The sequence below is a fragment of the Fukomys damarensis genome, unplaced genomic scaffold, assembly GCF_012274545.1.
Source record: "Fukomys damarensis isolate Sample0158 unplaced genomic scaffold, DMR_v1.0_HiC HiC_scaffold_33, whole genome shotgun sequence".
Taxonomy (NCBI): Eukaryota; Metazoa; Chordata; class Mammalia; order Rodentia; family Bathyergidae; genus Fukomys; species Fukomys damarensis.
In genome coordinates, this window is record NW_022900945.1 from 23,246,629 (window position 1) to 23,266,324 (window position 19,696).

Here is a 19,696-nt window from a genome sequence, read left to right on the forward strand (position 1 = left end):
GTGGGTGTGGACACGCGGGCTGCGCTGTGCCTGTGCCGCGTGGGTGTCCTGGGTAGCCAGCACTGCCGGCCGGCTCCTGGGGCTCTGCCAGACTGTTACCGCCACAGCGGCCCAGGTGTGTCAGATATGGGCGGGAAGCTCCGGGCAGCATGTGTCCCTCAGGAGTCCCCAGCTGTCCTCACCACCCTCTCTGCTCCTGCTGCTGCTGCCTAGCCGCAGCCACTTTTTGTTCCTCTGTGGCTGGGGTTTTCCACGCAAATGTCCTGGAAGGCCTAAAACAGCTGGGAATTACTGAGGTTGGTGTGAGAGTGACACTGCTGACATGCAGTGGAGAAAGAGAGTGAGAGCTGGGTGGGTGACGTGTGAGTTGGAAAGAAGAATCTTGTCTTAGTGTCCAGTCTGAAACTGAGGATACTGATTCCTTGCTTTCTACTTGGAAGAGCCCCAGGCCAGCACAAACTGAGGGAATTAGTGATGTAGACGTAAAACTACAGAAAGGTAGGGACCAGAAATGAGGGATAGTGGTGAGTTCTGAGGTGTTTAGTCTGGTGTCTGGCTTGTTAACTCTGTGGTTTCCCCTGTGCTGAGACAGACGATGCTTTACAAGTATGAACCAGACGTCCTTGTTAAATTCCATCTGTCACCAAAGTAAAATTGAGAATGATTTTTCTCAAATTCACCAGGTAATAGTATAATTTCATATCTGTATCTTGCTCCAGTGATCACAGGAGAAGGAAACTCTAGGACAAGAATGGTTAATACAAGGGAATCTTCATTTCCCTGGTTGCTCTTTTTTCTGCAGACTACTTTTCCCTCGGTGAAGGCCTTATTTTACTACTACTTCTACAGTATTTATCTAAGGTGAAGAAACATCGTTCTTGAGCAGGGACAGGAAGGGAAGTGGGATGATTCAGAAGAATCAGTTTACTGACAAATGTTTGAACAATATGAAAGTTAGTAGAATCTTCTCATTGTCTTTTAAGAAGAGATATGAATAAATTGTGGGTCACAGAAAAGTGCATAATCATAATCACAATACTTCATATACTCTGCTCCTTTACTTCATTTAATTTAAATTTCATGATGTTGGATGATGACTATTTTAATGCTGAAAAAATTAGAATAAATGTATTTACTGCATAATTAATTTTGCTTTGAGAGTAACATCTTTAGTACTGAGGCAGGCTGATACTTGTACCACCTTTTCTTTTTTTTTTCCTGTAACAACAATTTGGAAGTAATTTGAATTATAAGATCCCATTGTTCCAACGTTTCTTCAAAACTTTAGTCTCTTAAAATGTAGCTGCTTTGGGCCAGGGGTTTAGCTCACCTGCCTCAGAAGCACGAGGATCCCAGTTCTATCCCTGGTACAAAAAAAAAAAAAAAAAAAAAACGACCCCGCTGGCGTAAAAAAAAAAAAAAAAAAAAAAAAAAAATGCAGCTGCTTTGAGCATTGTAGTAATGCCAATAATTGGTATTATTATATTAGCAAATAAGTAGTCAAGGTATACTATAAGAACTGAGCAATTTATTTTTTCTTTAGTAGATAAACAGACTTGAACTTAAGTTTGAATTTAATTGTGAGGTGTCGTTTGATGCCTCTGGACAAAAACATCACAAGACGAAAAGTGTCAAATCATCTAGAATGATTCTTTCTCCCCCAAGTACTAAGATGGAACCCAGGACCTTGCTGTTAGGCAAGCATTCTGCCACTGAGCTAAACTCTTGCCCCCAGGACAGATTCTTGGAATTCTACTGCCAGTAGAGGCAGTGTCTTGCTTTATTTTTATACCAGGTATAGTCTTTGCCCTCTGTTCTACTGCACTAAGGACTTTCTTCAGCATCTGCACTCTGCTCTAAGATACGGTAGATTTTTGTGTTTCCTCCATCTGTCCTCTACTTAGGAACAGTATCCACTACCATCTTAGTTGAATTTAACCCACTAATAATAATACTGACTTTTAGATTATCACTTTCTATTTATAGAATATATGCGCTTTGTATCTTTTTTAAAATTAGTAGCTCCTTAGAGCAGTATAATGAAATAGGATTCATTTACTCAGTTTATAGAGAGGGAGAACTAGGCTAATAAAATGTCATGGTCATATTACTAAACAGAGATGTTAGGACTTGCACAAGTCTTTGGATTTATAGTCCTGGGCTCTTTTATAGTCTGGAAAGCTGCTACCTGAGGAAGAGATGGCGGTGCTGATTCATAGAGGCCTCTGCCATTGGCTCCAGGAGAGCTGACAGACGAGTTTGGACTTTCCTGTCTTCAGGTCCTTCTCTCCATTCAGGCATGGCCCTTAGTTCAGGGTTTTGTTTATTTCGTTTTCCATGTTTAAAATTTATACTTCCCTCTGTGTCTGTGACTAGATTTAGCTGTATTAGAATCAATGTGATTTGTGTTCTGCTGCCAAAACTCAATGGTATAATATTAATTTACAGAAATCTTTTCTTAGGTCTTAGTAATAAGCAGATCACATATTCAGGAGTCACATTAGGATAATTATAGAATTAACAAAAAAACACGTCTGGTTTATCTCAGGATGGTTTATTTCCTAGGTAATAAATTAATAAATGATATATATAGCTCTCCCCGTATCCCACCACTGCTACCACCATGCATACCTACACGCGTGCACACACATACACACACCTGTTTGGGCTATCCCACCAAGAAATTCACATCACTGAAAAGCGTGGATGAGCCCATGTAAGTTTAAGTTAAATAGTAAATATTTTTGAGATGCTATTTACATTTTAATATATCCTAGATAGAAATGTTTATTTTCTGACTTTTGAAGTGCTTAAAATTGAGACCCTCTTTAGCAAGACTTTTAATGTTGTATATAAAGAGTATAAATTAAAATCTGGGGTCAATTTTCATGGGGAAATAAGGTATTTATTTCCTCTTTAATAATTTAATGGCCTTAATTCCCTTTCTATAATATTGTTCTAAACATCAGGAGAGGAAAAAATAAAAAAGGATGGAAAGGGGTAAACTGACTGGTCTTTTTTTTTCTAAGGGGAGGAATCAAATGATACATGTATGTTTCCTTAGTACATGATGCACTGCCATTTCTGTCTGTACTGGTATGTTGTACTTGTTTGTGAAGTAGCCACAACTAACAGAGAAGCTCAGGATGAAAGGGTAACTAGCTTTGATGTTAAATGCCAAAGGAAAAACTAATGGCCAAGAAAAGACTAGGAATGAAAGTAAATACACATTTTTTTCAAAACCTTTTCTTTTTTTCTTGTATATTATAAAGTAAAAAATACTGTATTATAAACTGGAAAGCAGTGGTTCTCAAGGATCTTAAAGTTTTACTGTACTTTTAAAAAACTTTTTAAAGGGAGGATACTAGGAACTAAACCCAGAAACTTCACACATTAAGCAAGCACTCTGCCACTGAGCTATATCCCTAACTCTTTTTCTTCTTTTTTTTTTTGGTTTTGGTTTTGGTTTTTTGAGACAGGGTCTCACTATGTAGTTGAGACTGACCTGGAACTCACTATGTAGCTCAGGCTGGTCTCAATCTCACAGTGATCTTTCTGCCTCAGCCTCCCCAGTGCTAGGATTACAGGCGTGCACCACCACACCCGGCCTCTTTTTCTTTTTTATTATGAGACTGGGTCTCTTAAGTTGCTGGGGCTGGCCTTGAACTCAGTCCTTTTTTTCCAGACTCCTAACTATCTGTGATAATAGGCAAGTACCACTACATCTGAGTAGATGTGCTTTTGCTTTTCATCTCTAAGGAATGCAAATGTTTTTGTGAAAATGTTACTTAATATCACTCAACTGGATGTATATTAATGACCACATTATCTTCTGTATTTGTAAAGTAGTAGCGCCTATCTGTATGAGATAGGGATAGGGATTCAGTCTTCAGACCTCTCTGAGTATCTCAAAGTTGACAGGTGACAAATTAGGGCTAAAGTAAAACAACTGCCCCAGATTTAAAATTATGAAATGCTGATTAACGTATATAGGATGTTTCCCATCATGCTATAAAATATTTCAGGTGAATTTGTTGTTGTTGTTGTTGTTTTTGGTACCAGGAATCAAACTTATGGCCTTAGGCTTGCCGAGGCAGGTACAGTGGCCACTGAGCTACATCCCTGGCCCTCCAGGTGAAGTTTTTCTTCTTTGTTGTACGTTAAATGGTGATGTGCAGGGTCCTGAGTTTGAATCTAATCTTGTTTCTGGGTTACTTGTTTTTCGCAGTCAACTTTGACATCTTTGCAGTTACTGAGTCATGGATAATGGAATTTTTTTCTAAGAGCAGTTCCCCATCAGTGCTCTGTGAATATCTTATCCTGTTTGCCAGGACTGTGACAACAGTTGTAGAATCACCACTGTCAGAGCCATCACTTCCACCAGTCTTGTATTTGTTTCCTAGAAGCTGAAAGAGGCTTTCCACTCAACCTTTACAGTTGTCATAAGTGTATGGGAGGGAAGATGTTGTGTTCCTCTGTGCTGCAGTGGGAAAAACCAACATGAAGTTCGTACTGAATCTGTCTCTGGTTTTCATGCCTCTTGTTACGACTCTTCAGTCTGTGTTCAGCTTCATATGAGTTTAGCAATGCAACAGAAACTTGAAGCTAGTGCAGAAAGAGCATGGGCACAGATTGTAACTCATCAAGTCACATGAGCAGTGCTTGAACTCTTCCAATTGTTGCAGTTCACAACCCTGAAACATTACCTGCAGTGTATCTTTGCTTTCTCATTTAGTCACCTGAACTATGAAAAGGAGTGATCCCAATTTAGTCTTATCTACTTGGCAGCATAGGTTAAAAGAGAGACAATATGCAGATATTAGAAATAAGGATATGAAAGAATCAACATTTTTATATATTTTTGACCTTCTTGTGGATTGTATTTATTTTTTCAGTGGAACCTGGGTGTAAGAAATTTATTGGCTTCACGAGACTATCTTGAGGCAGTTGCTCATAAGCACTATTACTGGAGTACAGCATGCATGTGTACTAATTTTACTAGGAACTGCATAGATTGTTATTAAGTTCATACTGTTAACAGAAGTACATGCCTTTTCTTTTACTAACAGGTTTTCTAGTTATTGTACACTCAATAGATGTTAGTTGTAGCTGTTGGTCAAATCTTGCCCTTTTTCTGATTACTAATAAAGGTTGAGATCTTTTCATTTATTTAATTTCTCCTTTCCATGAATTTTCTTTTTATATTTTTAGCCTGCCTCTTTTTCCATTGAATCTTTTTCTTTTTTGCGGAACCAGGGATCGAACAAAGGACCTTGCACTTGCCAGGCAGGTGTGGTGCCACTGAGCTACAACTCCAGCCCAGAGTTTCTTTTTCTTGAGAGAAGTTACTTGAAAGCATTTGGTGCATTCTATATATATTTTGAAATTAATCCTTTGTTTTCTTTAGATATCATGAGTACTTCCTTTGACTTCATCACTTCTCTGATAACTTCATGAGGGCTTTTAGTAACAGCAGAAATCTTTCATTTTAATGTAACCAAATGTTAGTATTATATCATTTGAGAAATATTTCACTATTAATGGGATTTTATTAATTCACAGGTTTACTCTTATCATTTGGATAATATTATTCCAATACTATTTTTAAATAACATCTTTGTTTTTTTCCTTTGGTAATTGGAATGGAACCCAGAAGCTTTGCACAGAGCTACATTCCCAGCCCCTTTTAAAATTTTCATACCAGGTCTTGCTAAGTTGTCCAGAATATACTTAAATTTGTAAACTCTTGCTTCAACCTCCCAGAGTGTTGGCATGACAGGCCTGATAACTGGTCATATTTTGAGCTGTTTTCCCCAATACTATTTATCACATAATCCACTCTTTACCCACAGATTTTTCATGCTACTGATAACATTTAAGTGCATATTTTGTTCAGTGGATGATGTTTTCTTTTTTGTTTGTTTTTTTGTACTGGGGATCAAACTCAGGACCTTGTGCTTGTGAGGCAGGTGGCAAAACAACTGAGCTAAATCCCTGATTTGTGTTTTCTTTGGTCTTTGATACATTGTTCTTAGTTTTACAGGTACATTTATATAACTTCTTATTAGCATGATTTCTGGTTTTGTGTACATTTGTACATTATATAACTTGATCTTATTATCATGATTGATATAGTAATACAGTTTTAAAAGTTTAAAAATATTTATTTGTTTTTGTTTTCTGCAGTTCTTAGGGTAGAACCCAGAGCCTGGCAAATGTGAGGCAAATGCTCTACCACCGGATGTATCATCCCTCAGATTATTTTTAGACAGATTTCTTGCCCTTATTTGTGTGTGTGTTACCTCTTTACTTGTATAAATGTATTTTCTAGAAATGCTTTATATCTATAAGCATTCCGTAGTTTATTTGATGACAGTTTACTTCTAACAATCCTAACATTACATCTTTTTTGGGGGGTTTGCTTGTTAATTTTGTATTTTTGCAGTTATAGTTCCCTTTCACATGTGATGTTCTACACAAGGCAGTGGCATCTTACCTTAAAGGCTTTTTTCTTCAGTGCTCTGTATTTGTGCTCCTAGAGCTATGATGAACATGCCTGTTATGGCTTTGAATGAATGTTTTATGAGCTGTGATGCTGTAGTACATGGATGCATGTTCTTAAAAGACTGTTAATTATAGATGTCTCTTTATTACTGGGAAAATTTCATGTTTCAGTTTAGTTTTCTTTAGTTTTATTTTGCTCCAATCAGTTCTAAGTTCTTTGGGTCTCATTCTTCCTCTTGCTTCCAATTTATGTCACATAAAATACTATTTTCCCTTATTTGATAAGTGGGTATTTTCAAACCCATGCAAAGTACAATCTGTGTAATGTGTCTTTCAGTATAAACTTGAGATCACTGTGTGAAATTATGCTCTTAAAATATATCATTTGACTAGGTTAATATAGGCCGCAGATCTTACCATTTACCATTAGCCCTAGGATTATTTGCATGACATACTGCATTATTTTTTTTTTCACCTGTAGTCCTTCACTGCTTTACAGAAAGGGGAGACATTTACTAAACTTGCACTAAGTCTGATAAAACTATAATGTAAGTGTTCTGGAGTCTAAAACCTTAGATGTGGCTGATACCTGTGGGTTGTTAGAATTGATCTCCTTTTGCACTTTAAGTAGTATTTGTAAGGTATTCACCTGAGTTTGATTCTAACAGCCCTAGCTAGTGACTTGACCAAACTTGCATATTTATCCAAGAACCACAGTATGAATGTTTTCCATTTCTTATTCCGATTCCTCTACACACCCCTTACCAGCTGTCAGATCCACCTGTATGGCCAACCTCCTCTCTTAATTAATTCTAATATAATTAACAGGCCTGCTAGTTCATCTGTTCAACAGACATTTGCTGATCTACTTCCCTGTCTTCTTCCTGCCTCCTGTGCACTAGTCATTGTACAGTATTAAGTTCTGAGAATACAATGTATCACAAGGTGCCTGGCTTTAGAAGACAGGTACACAGGGCAGATATTTAGCACAGTGGTTCTGCCACCTGCCTCTGAAGCGCAGGGACCTGCATTCAGTCCCTGGTACCAAAAAAAGAAAAAAAAAAAGACACATAAACCGTTAACTAGAATTAAGAATACTTTGTGATTAAATAATAGAATAAGGTGAGGCACAAACTAGAACCATTTGTTTTTTCTCATTTGTGAGGAAAGAATTCCTGAAGGAGGTGAATATCATTGGGATAAGGTTATTTACTAGGCTGAGCAGGAGAAAAACAGACCAGACAGAAGAAACAGCCCTCTCTTGAGTTTAGTGTGTGAGGACCATGGAACTTGCATGGCTGGAGCAGAGTGATGGTGGTACTGCAGGGCCCTCGTGGTTTGGATTCTTGCTCCAGCCCCACCGTATCAAGGGCTCTGCTTGGCATTTCTTGAAGCATGGACTTTATCCTCACAGCATCATGGAGCCACTAAAGGTTAAATAAATGCTCACTGTCACATGATATATGGAAAGGAAGCATGAAGAAGCCTATGGGCTACTACAGTAATCCAAGTAGAGATAATGAGGACTTGAACTAAGTCAGTAATAGGAAAGGAAAGGATGGACTGAAGAAACATTTAAGAGAAATAGTTGACTCCTGAGTAAGGTGAAAGAGGGGAGTAAGAGGAAGGAAGAAGATTACTGAGTTATCTGGTTAGGAAGACTCACTGTTTAAAAGTGTTATGAGTAAGGATGGGAAAAATGAGGAACACTTTTGGAGAGAATACTAAGTTCTATTTGGTTTTTGGGGGAACATTCTTCTGATCTTGAGAAATCTGGGCCCTTGAAGCAAAGTCAGGGCTTGTACTGGGGAATGACTGGACTGATTATTGTAGCCCTAAATGTGGTTAAGATTTTGTTGGGGTAACTAAAGGATCAAAACCAAGCAGACAAAGAGAAGTTAGAATCAGGAAGCTCTAAAAAGAAAAACGATAATATTGAATACCATATTTTAAAAACTTATTTACATGTGATGTTACATAATCCTTAGAATAATTTCCTCGGGGGGAAAAACTGGTATGAAATATATTACTTTTCAATTGTTCAAATTATGAATACCTTATAAAGCAACATTGAATATGTGTAATTTGCTATTTCCTTTATAATTTACTTTCTTTTATTTAATATAAGCATATAATCCTGTAGGTTTTATTTTTTATTGAAACTTTTAAGTTTCTTAGGTAATAAATAAATATTCTGTGTCTCTGTCTCCCTTTCTCTGTCTCTCTCTCTCTTTCCCTCTCTCCTCTGTAATAAACTCTCATTTCATAAGAATTTCTAAGTAAACAAGTCATCTTGTATTATACTTATGATATGTAAGAACTTGTATTGTCTTAAAATTTTGTCTTTAATAAAGAGGTTTTACAGATATTACTTATTCTATGTATATTGTATATATTGTGTATAGCAATAAGTGTTATGGTTGGAAGTGTGTCATCTTGTAGTTGTGCTTTATCTGTATCGTTTGTTTCTGTTGTGGTTACTGTGTTCTCAGTTTTTTTCCTTTTGTTAAATCTTTTTTACTGAAATTGAAAAAAATAATTTCCTCTGCAATAATGGTGGTCATTGTCTTTTACAGACAAGGTACCTTAAACCTCAGGTAAGCAATTTGCCAGGGGCCCCACCTAGTAAAGAGGGAACAGATCTCATGCCTGTCAAAAGAAACAGGAAGTTCACTTATAGAAACGACAGTAGAGGAGATTGGGTTTGGCAGTCAGGTATGTAGTTGGTAGTTAGATTTCTAGTGTAAAGCTGGATTGTCATAGATGAGGAAGAAATCTCAGAAGTGGCAGCAGGGAGTGAGTGTGTTGTACATAACGTGTATATGTTTGTGGTGAAGGAATATTTTATATATCATGGTGACTGCAGCATAGTTTGGTTGAGAATAGTGAGGGTGAGACTAAATGTAAAAGCTGGCATAAGTAATAGAAGGTTCCAGAAAAGATAAAGGAAGCCAAGTTCAGGAGCAGAAACATGCTCAAACAGGTTGCCTTAAAGGGAATCAGGACATCTGTTCCATTGGGGCTGGAAAGGAAAAGCAGATATGTGGGATATAGGTGAATATGCAGGTAGAAGGGAAAGAGTTGAAAGAGCTCATTCCTGATGGTAGGATAGTCTGAGTAGAGCTGAAATCTGCTGACAGTTAAAGGCCTTGAGGCAAGTGACAGTAATAGATACCATAACAAAAGCCAACTGATCTAGAATGAGAAAGAGTTGTACATTGTTGAGAGCCCCACTGGAGTTTTGACAGTGGGAGGTTAGGCATTCGTGGTGGGCTTTTTACCTTCTGGAGATAGAGTAATATGAATAATATGAATGAACTTTTGAAATAGAATGTTCAGGCCTTGCATAAAATCTAACTAGTGGTGTAAAAAAGCTTTCAATAGGGGCAGGAAAAGGTAGAAAAGAGGGAGCAGTAGATTAAACAGGGAAGTCGCCTAATCTCTTGGCCTGTTTCCCCATCTGTCAGTGGAGGAAAATGTGATTGGGTAGGAGAGTAAGACTAGCTAGATTACTGTCATTTATTCTGGATGGCTTCTTCTGATGGCGGCCCTTGAGCTTGTGTCTTTGGAGGCTTACAATATGAGGCCATGACAGCTGTCAGTTAATTATGTTCAAGTGTCTACTCCTACATGGCAAGTGGCAATGGGAAAGAGGTCACAAGTCAGAACGGAGCAGGGCTGGGGATTAGTTCAGTGGTGCTGCACCTGCCTAGCAAGCACAAGGTCCTGAGTTTGATACCCGGTACCATTTAAAAAAAGAAAGAAAGAAAAACAACAGCAGATAGGACTATAATGCCATGATGAGAATTGCACGTGAGGCTCACAAGATGGATCCCACCACATATCTCTCCTGTTGTGTGACATAGTTCTCTGGTAAATTGCTGGTCTCAGACGATTTGTCATTTCAGTTAATCTTAATTGTGAACACGACTAGATTATGAGACTGCTGGAGAAGTGTTGTATCTTGAGGTTATAGCATCATTGGATTGGTCCACTGATGTTCATAGCTGAATGTGCTGTTAGCAGGTGGGGTCCATTTCATTTGAAGGGTTTATTTCTCACTGGCACTCTTCTCCTGTGCCCTCCCTTGGTGGGGGAAACACCATGAAATGGGCAGTTTTACTCCACCACACCCTTCCTACCATAGAGCCAACTTACGATGCACTGAAACCTCTTCTACTATGAGCCAAATAAACCATTTCCTTCTTGAACTTATATACGTCAGACATTTTTTCCCAGTGCTGACTAATATGATAAGGGAGGGGATGGTCTTGCATTTGTTTTTGCTGTTCTCTCTTTGAGTTTTCTTTTCACTAGACTCTTTTTTTCTAAGTTAAAAAATGGCATTGTAGAAAAGAAATGAATAGTTGGAGAAAGTTAAATATTTATAGCACCTTGCCTTAGGAGTCCTTTCTCCTTATTACTTCTTTCCCTGCACCTTGAGTTTGTCTATAGAGAAACTGAAAAGACTTGGAAGCATTTCATCACTCTGTTGAGTTGGGTCTATTTTACCCTTAGCAGGTTTACTCTTCAAACCATTGGTTGTCTGCTGCTTGTTTTAAGAGCAAGAATAACACCTTAAAGCTCCAGAGGTGTAGTTGGCATTAAAAAGGTGAATCAAGGTTGGGTAAGCGGCTCCAGAGATTATTGTAATAATTTAACAAGCCTAAGTAGGTGATAGAACACTTTTTAAAATTAAGCCTGTAATCTTTCTCTATGCTCTTACACATTTGAGAGAAACTTGGGTATTTCCGTTTTCCCCCATTATGCTATTATAAAACTTCATGCTTGGAAAACTCTTTACAGGAAACAATAGGGTGTAACAATTTTTTATGAAATTTACTCTTAGCAAAAGCCTGAGACTACTATTCTCTTTCTATCTCTCTACTCTAATTTCTTTCTGAAAGTGTTAATTTCTTCCCATAATTAAATATTCTTCAAAGTAAAACATAATTTAAAAATTTAAACCACTTAAAATTGAAGTTAAAACATACTCTGTAAATGTGTTCTTCCATTTCCTGAGAAACAACAGGAAGGATTTGCTCTCTCAAAATAAACTAAGTAGCCTGACTATGAACTCAGAGCAGTAGAGATCAAAGATTCCCACATGATAGTACAATGGGAAAATTTCAGTCATCTTTCTAACCTTAGAATGTAGTACTTTAAAATGTAATACTTTATTAAAAAATTAGAATGGGACACCAGAATATATATGTATAATTGAGAAATACATCTTTAAGGATATTTGAAACTGTCTTAGCATAAATGTTGGCTATCTAATATTTCCAAAAGTTGATATCTGTACCTATTATTTATATCCCCCCCCCCGCCGTGACCTATAGCATGCTAGGCAAAGCTTTCTTTTTAATTCAGAGTTAACCAAACCACTTCCTTGTCTTCCAAAAATAATGAATAGATTGATTACTTAAAAACTAGATTTAAAGTGTAGTTTTACCAGCAAAACTTGTCAGAAATTTTGATTTGTCCCAAATCTGCTCACTTACTTTTAATGTGGTAAAGAGATATTGGGGACAGTATCCATCATAATGGGTGAAGAGATGATATATCTTGAACTGATTTGAATTTACGGTGTAAGCCAAATTCAAACAAAGTTTTAAGAAAGTGGCATGGCTTAATGCAAACATGAAATGTTAATTTTAAAAATTTGTTTTAGTACTAAGTAACCTCTCAAGGGTTATCAAGAAAGTCCTAAATTTTATAAATGCTAGTTTATTAGCCTATAAAATCAGGACTATTATCTTTTGCTGCTTACCTGGAACATTCAAGTAAACAAATGATAAGTGAACTTTTTAAAATAGTCTTCTGAAAGAAAAGAATCTCTAAAAGCAAATGTCATTTTTCTGCACTTCTTGGTAAAAAATTATAGGTCTCCATTTTAATATATCTTACTAAAGCAAGAAAACTTTACTAAAGTTAGGAAATGAAGTGGTATCATTCTGTTTAAAACTAGTAGAAGTAATAAAATTAAAAAATAGAAGTAAATATTTTGATATAAATAGACTAATTAGAAAACATGCAATGAGAATAAAAAAATTAATTCAAAATACACTAATTATTATAGCTGTGTTAAAGTCTATCCCAGTTTTGAAGGGAACATACAAATACAATTGCTACTTAAGGTATTATGAGTAAAATTTTAAAAACTTTTCTTTAAAATAAAATATTTTTATATTAGCTATTTTATGAGTCAGAAATCAAGATACTTATTAAGATAGTCTTGAAATGTTACTGAATTTTTATTATTTACAATACAAAACATATTAGTAGATTAAGTCATCAGATGTGGGGATTAAGCGTAGGTAATTGTATTTCTTTTTCTTGCTCATTTTTTAATGAACCTTACTGTCTAGAACAGAGGAAGAACAAGAGTAAGAATTCTGGGAACTTTTACTGTCTTGGTTTACAGGTCTAAGCAGTTATCTGTGATGGCCCTGGTGCCTTTGACAGCTTCCATTTCTTTCTTCCCTGTGTTTTTGACTTGCTGAAATTCACAGCATAATATTCTACCTTTTTGCTTCTGAGCTACAGCTGTGAAAATTACTTGAGTGAGATATGGTTTGGCATTGAATGGAGGAAAGAAATAATCCTCTCATTACCTTAAAAACGGGGAAAGAGGATTATATGCAACCTTGAGCTTTTAACACCCCCAAAAAGTAGCATTATCGGTTATCTTTGCTTTTATAAATTTAAACCAACAATGCTTTAATAACTACTCTTAGGAAAGGATTGGTAGTCACTAATTTCTGCTTTCCTTGCTGTAATGACTCTATTCTGACCATTTGCTCATTGAAAGGAGAGCTTGTGGTCATCCTGCTACAAATGCTCAGTATGAGATCTAGGTATTAGAATAGTGCATTAAAAACAGTGAGGTGAAAATTTTTAATTTTTTTTTTTTGGTAGGGGGGAAAATTTTTAAATGACAAAAATTATATTCTCAATACCCTGTGAAAATACTGTGCACCAAAAGATTTGTTAATATACATTGTTTATGTCAATATCTAAAATAATTTATGCAGTTGCAACAGTAAATTTCCCTGACTTTTTAGTATTTAATTTTAATGAGTAATTAGTATATGTATTTTGGAAGGCAGTAACAGGATGGCCAAAAAGAAACATTTTATAGTAATTTTTAAAAAACTCTTGGCCCAGTGTTATTTTCCCATTTTCTATAGATGGAGACTAAAGGCTGAGTAGCAAGTTTGAGTTGAAGGTCACTCATTAGGAGGTGAACACCACTTTCCTTCATCAGTGCTGGGCAAGGAATGCTCCAGATCTCCTACTTAACTCAGGCCTGTATCATGAACCATTCAAAATTTTTAAAGATGTACAATTTAAGCTTTACTGGAAGACACTCTGTGATCCCTTTATAATCAGTAACATTTTTAATTAAACCTTTTATGCTAAAACTCAGTTAAAGAAACTAAATCATTTTAACAAAAGTATGGATACATGAACTTCCATGTAATAACCAACCAAAGACAGTCCCTTTTCATCTTCCTCTTTAATCAGTGTACCAATCCCAGACCTCTTTGTTTAGATGTGTGTATATATGATTTTTTAAAAAGATTTTCTTGTCATTTTTAACAGTCTCCATTTCTCCTTATAAAGTTATCAGTAAGAACTTTGATAGGAAATTTTATTTGCTACAGATGTGAAGATCTTGAAGCAGGTGAAGTTGTAGGAAGATGGCGTTAGTTCCACACAAGGAACAGATCCCTTTCAAAGGTAGGCTGAAGCTGGCAATGTTGCTAGGACCCCTGGGCACTTTTAAGAGGCTTCCATCCTTGGCCCTGGTGGTAGGGAATTTGAAACGTCCCAGAAAAGCGTGGTCCAGAAATTACCTCTGAGGCCACAGAGTGTGAATGCACCATTCAGTCACAAGGTTTGTGCTGGAAAAGCCCATGTAAAAATACCATCTGTGCCTTGTACTGACTGTGTGACCTTAAGTAAGTAAGCTGAATTCTGTAAGCCTCAGTTCCCTCCTCTTTAAAAGGACATAGCAGGGTGTGGTGGTACATACCTGTAATCCTAGCACTTTGGGAGGCTGAAGCAGGAGGATGGATCCCAGCCTAGGCAAATTAGCAGTAAAACCCTGTTTCAGAATAAGAAATAAAAAGAGCTGCAGACATAGCTCAGTGGTGGAGTGCCGTTGGACTCAGATCTCAGTATTAGAAAACAGTCAAATAAGTCCCTAACATTATAGTTATTTTCTTACAGTGTAGTACTGAAATTCCAGCCTCTGGACACAGGAGTCATTTCTTTGTAGTCCAAAGGTGGTCTCTGTCCTGTCAGGTCTTATTGCTTACCAAGACATTAATGGACATCAATCTGTGTTTGATTTGGTTTGATGAAAATTTGGGGTTATAGGTTGTTCTACTCTAGGAATAATCTAAGCACATATTTGAACAATATGTTTCTCGGGATTAATACTTTTTGACCTCTTACTCTAGGCACTTCTGTGTTGTTACGTGCTTTAAGTTGACTCTAGAAGACCAGTCTAACCATACCCATTTGTTGGGGGTGGGGGTGTGTGTGAAACAAGCTTGGAAAGCTGAAGCAGTTTATTCTAGGTTATATATCTCGAAAACTGAAAATAGATCCCTAGGTGTGTTTTCTAGAGCACTTGTAATTGTTGCCTTACTCCTCTTATTGCCTGTGTCACAGGGAGTCCGAGCATGGGGTCGAAGAGTTTCTTGTAACAAATGAGCCAGGGGTCATCTGGTCTAGCCCTTGGGTATCCAGCAGAGGAGAGAGAGGTGTTTTTTCCCTGTGGATTTCATGGATATTTGAGGCTTTTGTTTCTCTTTATTTTTTTGGTTTGCTGTTTCAAAATAAAAATGAGCTGTTGTAGTTCTTTGTTAATATGAAAGTAGTAAGTCCTCATTTAAAGAGAATATGGTGATATGAGAAATAAGGGAAACTGTGAAAATAACCTTTGTAAAACATGAGAACCAAGACCTGTCATGTAAAGGTACAAGATCCCAGTAATGAATGTAACTGTACTGTATACGTAGAATGTACCGATAAACTCAATAAAAAGAAAAAAAAAAAACTTTGTGTCTCCATAGTCACTGGATTAAGAGTAGATTCAGGTCTCAGCTGTCAGTAGCTGTTTGCCTTTGGGCAAGTAATACAGCCTTCCTGTGCTTCACTTCCCCAGGTGTATAAGAGTGTTCAGTAGTGCCTGCTTCATAGGATTGTTGCGAGGATTCAGTGGGCTCTTACTTGAGAAGCATTTAGAACTTCACACAGTAAGTGCAGCACAAGTATTGGGTGGATAAAATAACCGAATGCCCCTGTAGATCTAGTCTTCCTGACAGTGATCTCTAGAGGCAGAGGCAGAGGCAGATGCAGAAGCAGACCCGGATTGTAGATCATGCAGTGAGTGCCCTGGTGGGTCGTGACCTGGGCTGCGTGGAAACAGAGGATGGCTAAAGACCCTCTGCTTCCGTTTGCCTCCTTAGTAATCCTAGTGACCTGGAATATTATAAATTTTTTCTTCCTTTTACTTTCACAGTGCTAAAAGTGATTGTACTTCTCCTTTTTCTACTTATTGCATTTAGGGAGCCTATGAAAACTAAGTCTGTTTATTTGAGATTTTTTTTCTGTTGCGAATAAGCCAGACATGAATTTCCTTTCATGTGATGTATTCTGTGGTCTCTGTTGGTTTAGCTCTTCCTTTGTTTTCTTATGCTTTGGTGTGAAGAAGATGCCCTGTTTATAAAGAAAGCCTTGGTGTCTTTCATGTATAATGCATTCATAAACTAATTCCAGTTGCTCTGACCCTTTGAGATTTTAAAATTGCTTTGTTCCGGTTTTTATGATTTTTGAAACATTAAAAATGTTCGTGGGGAGGTGGTCATGGGAAACATTTCCCAGAATTTGCAGAATTTGCATGGAGAGGTTTTATGCTGGCTTAAATTTGCCAGGTGCAAGGTCACTTGGACTTGAGTTCCTAGTTCTTTTGATATTTAAATCCCCATTCCTGTGGCATAAAGTGCAGAGGCCAGGCCTCTTAAACTTAAATGCTTGCTAAGACCTGAGCTCTTGCCATTGTCCCGTCCAAGAAAGGTCTTAAGTAGTGCTTTCATTTGCATTGAAGTTTTGTGTCAGTAGTGAGGATCAAAAGATTTGTCTGTTCTGTTTTTTGTCTTTGAACCAAAATTTTCCAGAAAAAACACAGAATTGTTCTGACTATTGCCGCCTCTGGGTGTTCATGATATGTAAGAAGTATTTTTGTTTTGCTTTGCTTTTTTAATTTTATAATGGGTGCAGAGATCTGAAATGGCAAGAAAAACAAAAACAATTTTCCGTACAGCTTGTACAAAGCAGTCTTTGAATACAGGTGGTCTTAGGTTTACAAGGATTTGTAATTCTTCTAGCTTGTGAAAGACACCACTTGAACAGTTACCCAAAAATCCTTTTCGGTTAGTTCCCACCTGCAGTAAACTGTTATGTCTTCTCAATTTTGTCCTGAATTCTTAAATTTTGTCTGATATTCCTTACAACTCTCCAGTGAGCTGCCATTATGGACAGCTACCTTCCCTATGTCTGACTGCAGTGCTCCCTACACACTGAAGTCTGAGGGGATATTACAGAAAGAAACTGCGAAATGTCAGTGATGTGCTTACCTCCTCTGGGACTTCTCATTGTTCCCTCTTTTTTTTTTTTTTTCTTAAAATCTTATTGAGTTTCGTGGTACTTTTTAAGTGTACAGTACAGTTACATTCATCACTGGGATCTTGTACCTTTACATGACAGATCTTGGTTCTCATTTTTTCCCTGTGCCCCTGCACTCCCTTCACCTCCTCCCCACTCCCCTACTTACAAAGACATTGTTTCCATTTTTTCCTTTTCTCATATTTTTTCTTGTCCTTTATTTCCTTTCCCCTACCCTTCCCACTTCCCATACACCTTTAGCCCTGTTCTTCCTATTTCACATTATCAGTAATTGTCCCCAGAACTTCTTAGTAAGAAGTTAAAAGCCTGATTCCTTAAGAAAACTTCAAAACCTCGCCCAAGGAAGTCCTTGTCTCCATCTCCAGTCCAGAGCTTCTGCCTGACCACCTGTCTCCATTCCCCCTATGCACTCTCCTAAGATGTCACAGAACCTTTCTGTTCTGATCTGCAAAAGGCTTTGTTACCACAGCCTCAACAGAGGTGTGTCTCATGCCTAGCATACTCTCCCTCTCTGACACTTCAGTTTTGTCTGGCAAACTTCTTTACTTTCCCTTCCTCTTAACTTAAATTTCATATCCTCTAAGTAGACTTCTTTAATCTTATAACCAGATCAGCTCCCCCTGCTCTTTCCATCGGACCTTTGTCCAACATGACGCACGTTACATTTACTTACTCTAGTTTCCTGCATCTTACAAAACTTTCTTTGTAAGTGAGATGAAGCTTTGTTTTTTGCTCTTACGAAGGGCACATAAGCTCTCTGTTGGACTTTTTCTCTGGCTGTTTCTGGTTACCTAGGTAACTTTGGAGCCCTGTCCCCATGAGCATGGGCCACCTGTTAAATATAGTCCTGAACCTGTAGTGCAGTCAGGGAAGTTAAGGGAGGTTTGGGGAATTTCAAGTGTATCAGATCTTTCAAACAATAAGGAAACATTGGTGCTGATATAAACAAACATAAAAACATTAGGATTTTACCTTAAGGACCCAGCAAGTCATTCAGTTTTTCATATATATTTTATGTACTTTATTGACAATTCATGCAACATACAGTTGCCCCATTTAAAGTATACAGTTAATGATGTTTAGTAAACATTCATAGAATTATGCAGCCATCACCACAATTTTAGACATTTTACCTACTAGAAAGAAATTTCATACCCGTGAGAAATCATTTACCATTCTCCGTAATCCAACTAGCCCCTGGCAAGCCCTAATCTCTAGATTTGCCCATTTTGGACATTTAACATAAATGGAGTCATATAATTTATGGTCCTTTGTGACTGACTTCTTTCATGGGGCACATTTTTACGGGTTAGCCATGTTGTAGTATGTGCCAGTATTTCATGTCTTTTTGTTACCAAATAACATTCAGTTGTACAGATGTACCATATTTTAGGTGTACTATTCAGTAGCTACATATATTCAAATTGTTGTGAAACAGATCTTTAGAACTTTTTCACCTTGCCAAACTGGAACTAGATATACCATGTTTTATGTATCCATCTTCATTAGTTGATGGGCATTTAGGTGATTTTCCATATTTGAGACATTGTCTGTAAGAGCTGTTGTAAACATTTGCGCACAACTTTTTGGGTGGAGATATGTTTTCATTTTTCTTGGGTGTATACCTAGCAGTGGATTTGATAGGTCAGGGGTAATTCTCCATTTAACAATTTGAGGACCTGTCAAACTATTTTCTGAAATGGCAGCACCATTTTATATTCCCACTAGCAAGGTATAAAAGTTTCATTTTCATCACGCCTGGCCAGCACTTGTTGTTATCTTTAATTATAGTCATATTAGTGGGTGTGAAGTGGCATCTTATTGTGGCTTTTGCATTTGCAGTTCTATAGTGACAAAGGATGCAGAGCGTCTTTCATTTGAAGATGTTTAATTAAAGTTTATTTTCTTGCTGGACACAGAGGTGCAGAACTATAATCCCAAGTACTGAGAAGCCTGGGAAGGAGGATCTGGAGTTTGAGGCTAGCCTGGGCAACATAGCAAGACTTTGTTTAAAACATACTGTACATACACAAACACACCACAATACATAATTTGTTTTCTTTCTTGAAATAAAGTTTTTCATTTTTCTCATAGTTACAACCTAAAAATATATATCCTTTGGGAATTCTTGAAGAATAAAAATTGTGACCCAAATCACAGATTAGAAGGTGGAGGGAAAATGGCCACCATCATAAAGACTGACCCAGGCAGATAAGGATTTGAGTAGAAGCACCTTAATAATCTCTCCTTTTCAAGAACTTACTGAATGGAGTCCTTTTCTATAAGAAATAAAGTTGGAAGATGGGGCCCAGTTGAAGAGATTCCATTTCATACTGCTCAATTTATCATAATGCAGTGGAAGAGTGACCTTCAAATGGGGGGAAGATACAAAACCATTTTTATACTCCCAGCACTTCATTCGGTGTCTCTTGTAGTAAGTATTTATTCCTGGTATTGATAAAGATACTTTTTTTTTTTTTTTTTTTTTTTT

The 19,696-nt window shown here is 37.2% G+C and overlaps 1 protein-coding gene across 6 annotated transcripts in view; it reads left to right on the forward strand.

Moving 5' to 3' along the window:
• Positions 1-19,696, forward strand: part of Lrrc8d (leucine rich repeat containing 8 VRAC subunit D) — a 120,469-nt gene that overhangs the window by 23,073 nt on the left and 77,700 nt on the right. Inside the window, exon 1 of one of the 6 annotated variants that reach the window (XM_033758113.1) lies at positions 51-115. The exons of the other annotated variants lie outside the window; for them this stretch is intronic. The gene's annotated coding sequence lies outside the window, so the exon portion shown is untranslated. Of the gene's footprint in view, positions 1-50; positions 116-19,696 lie in introns of those variants that run through there. 6 annotated transcript variants of the gene reach the window in all.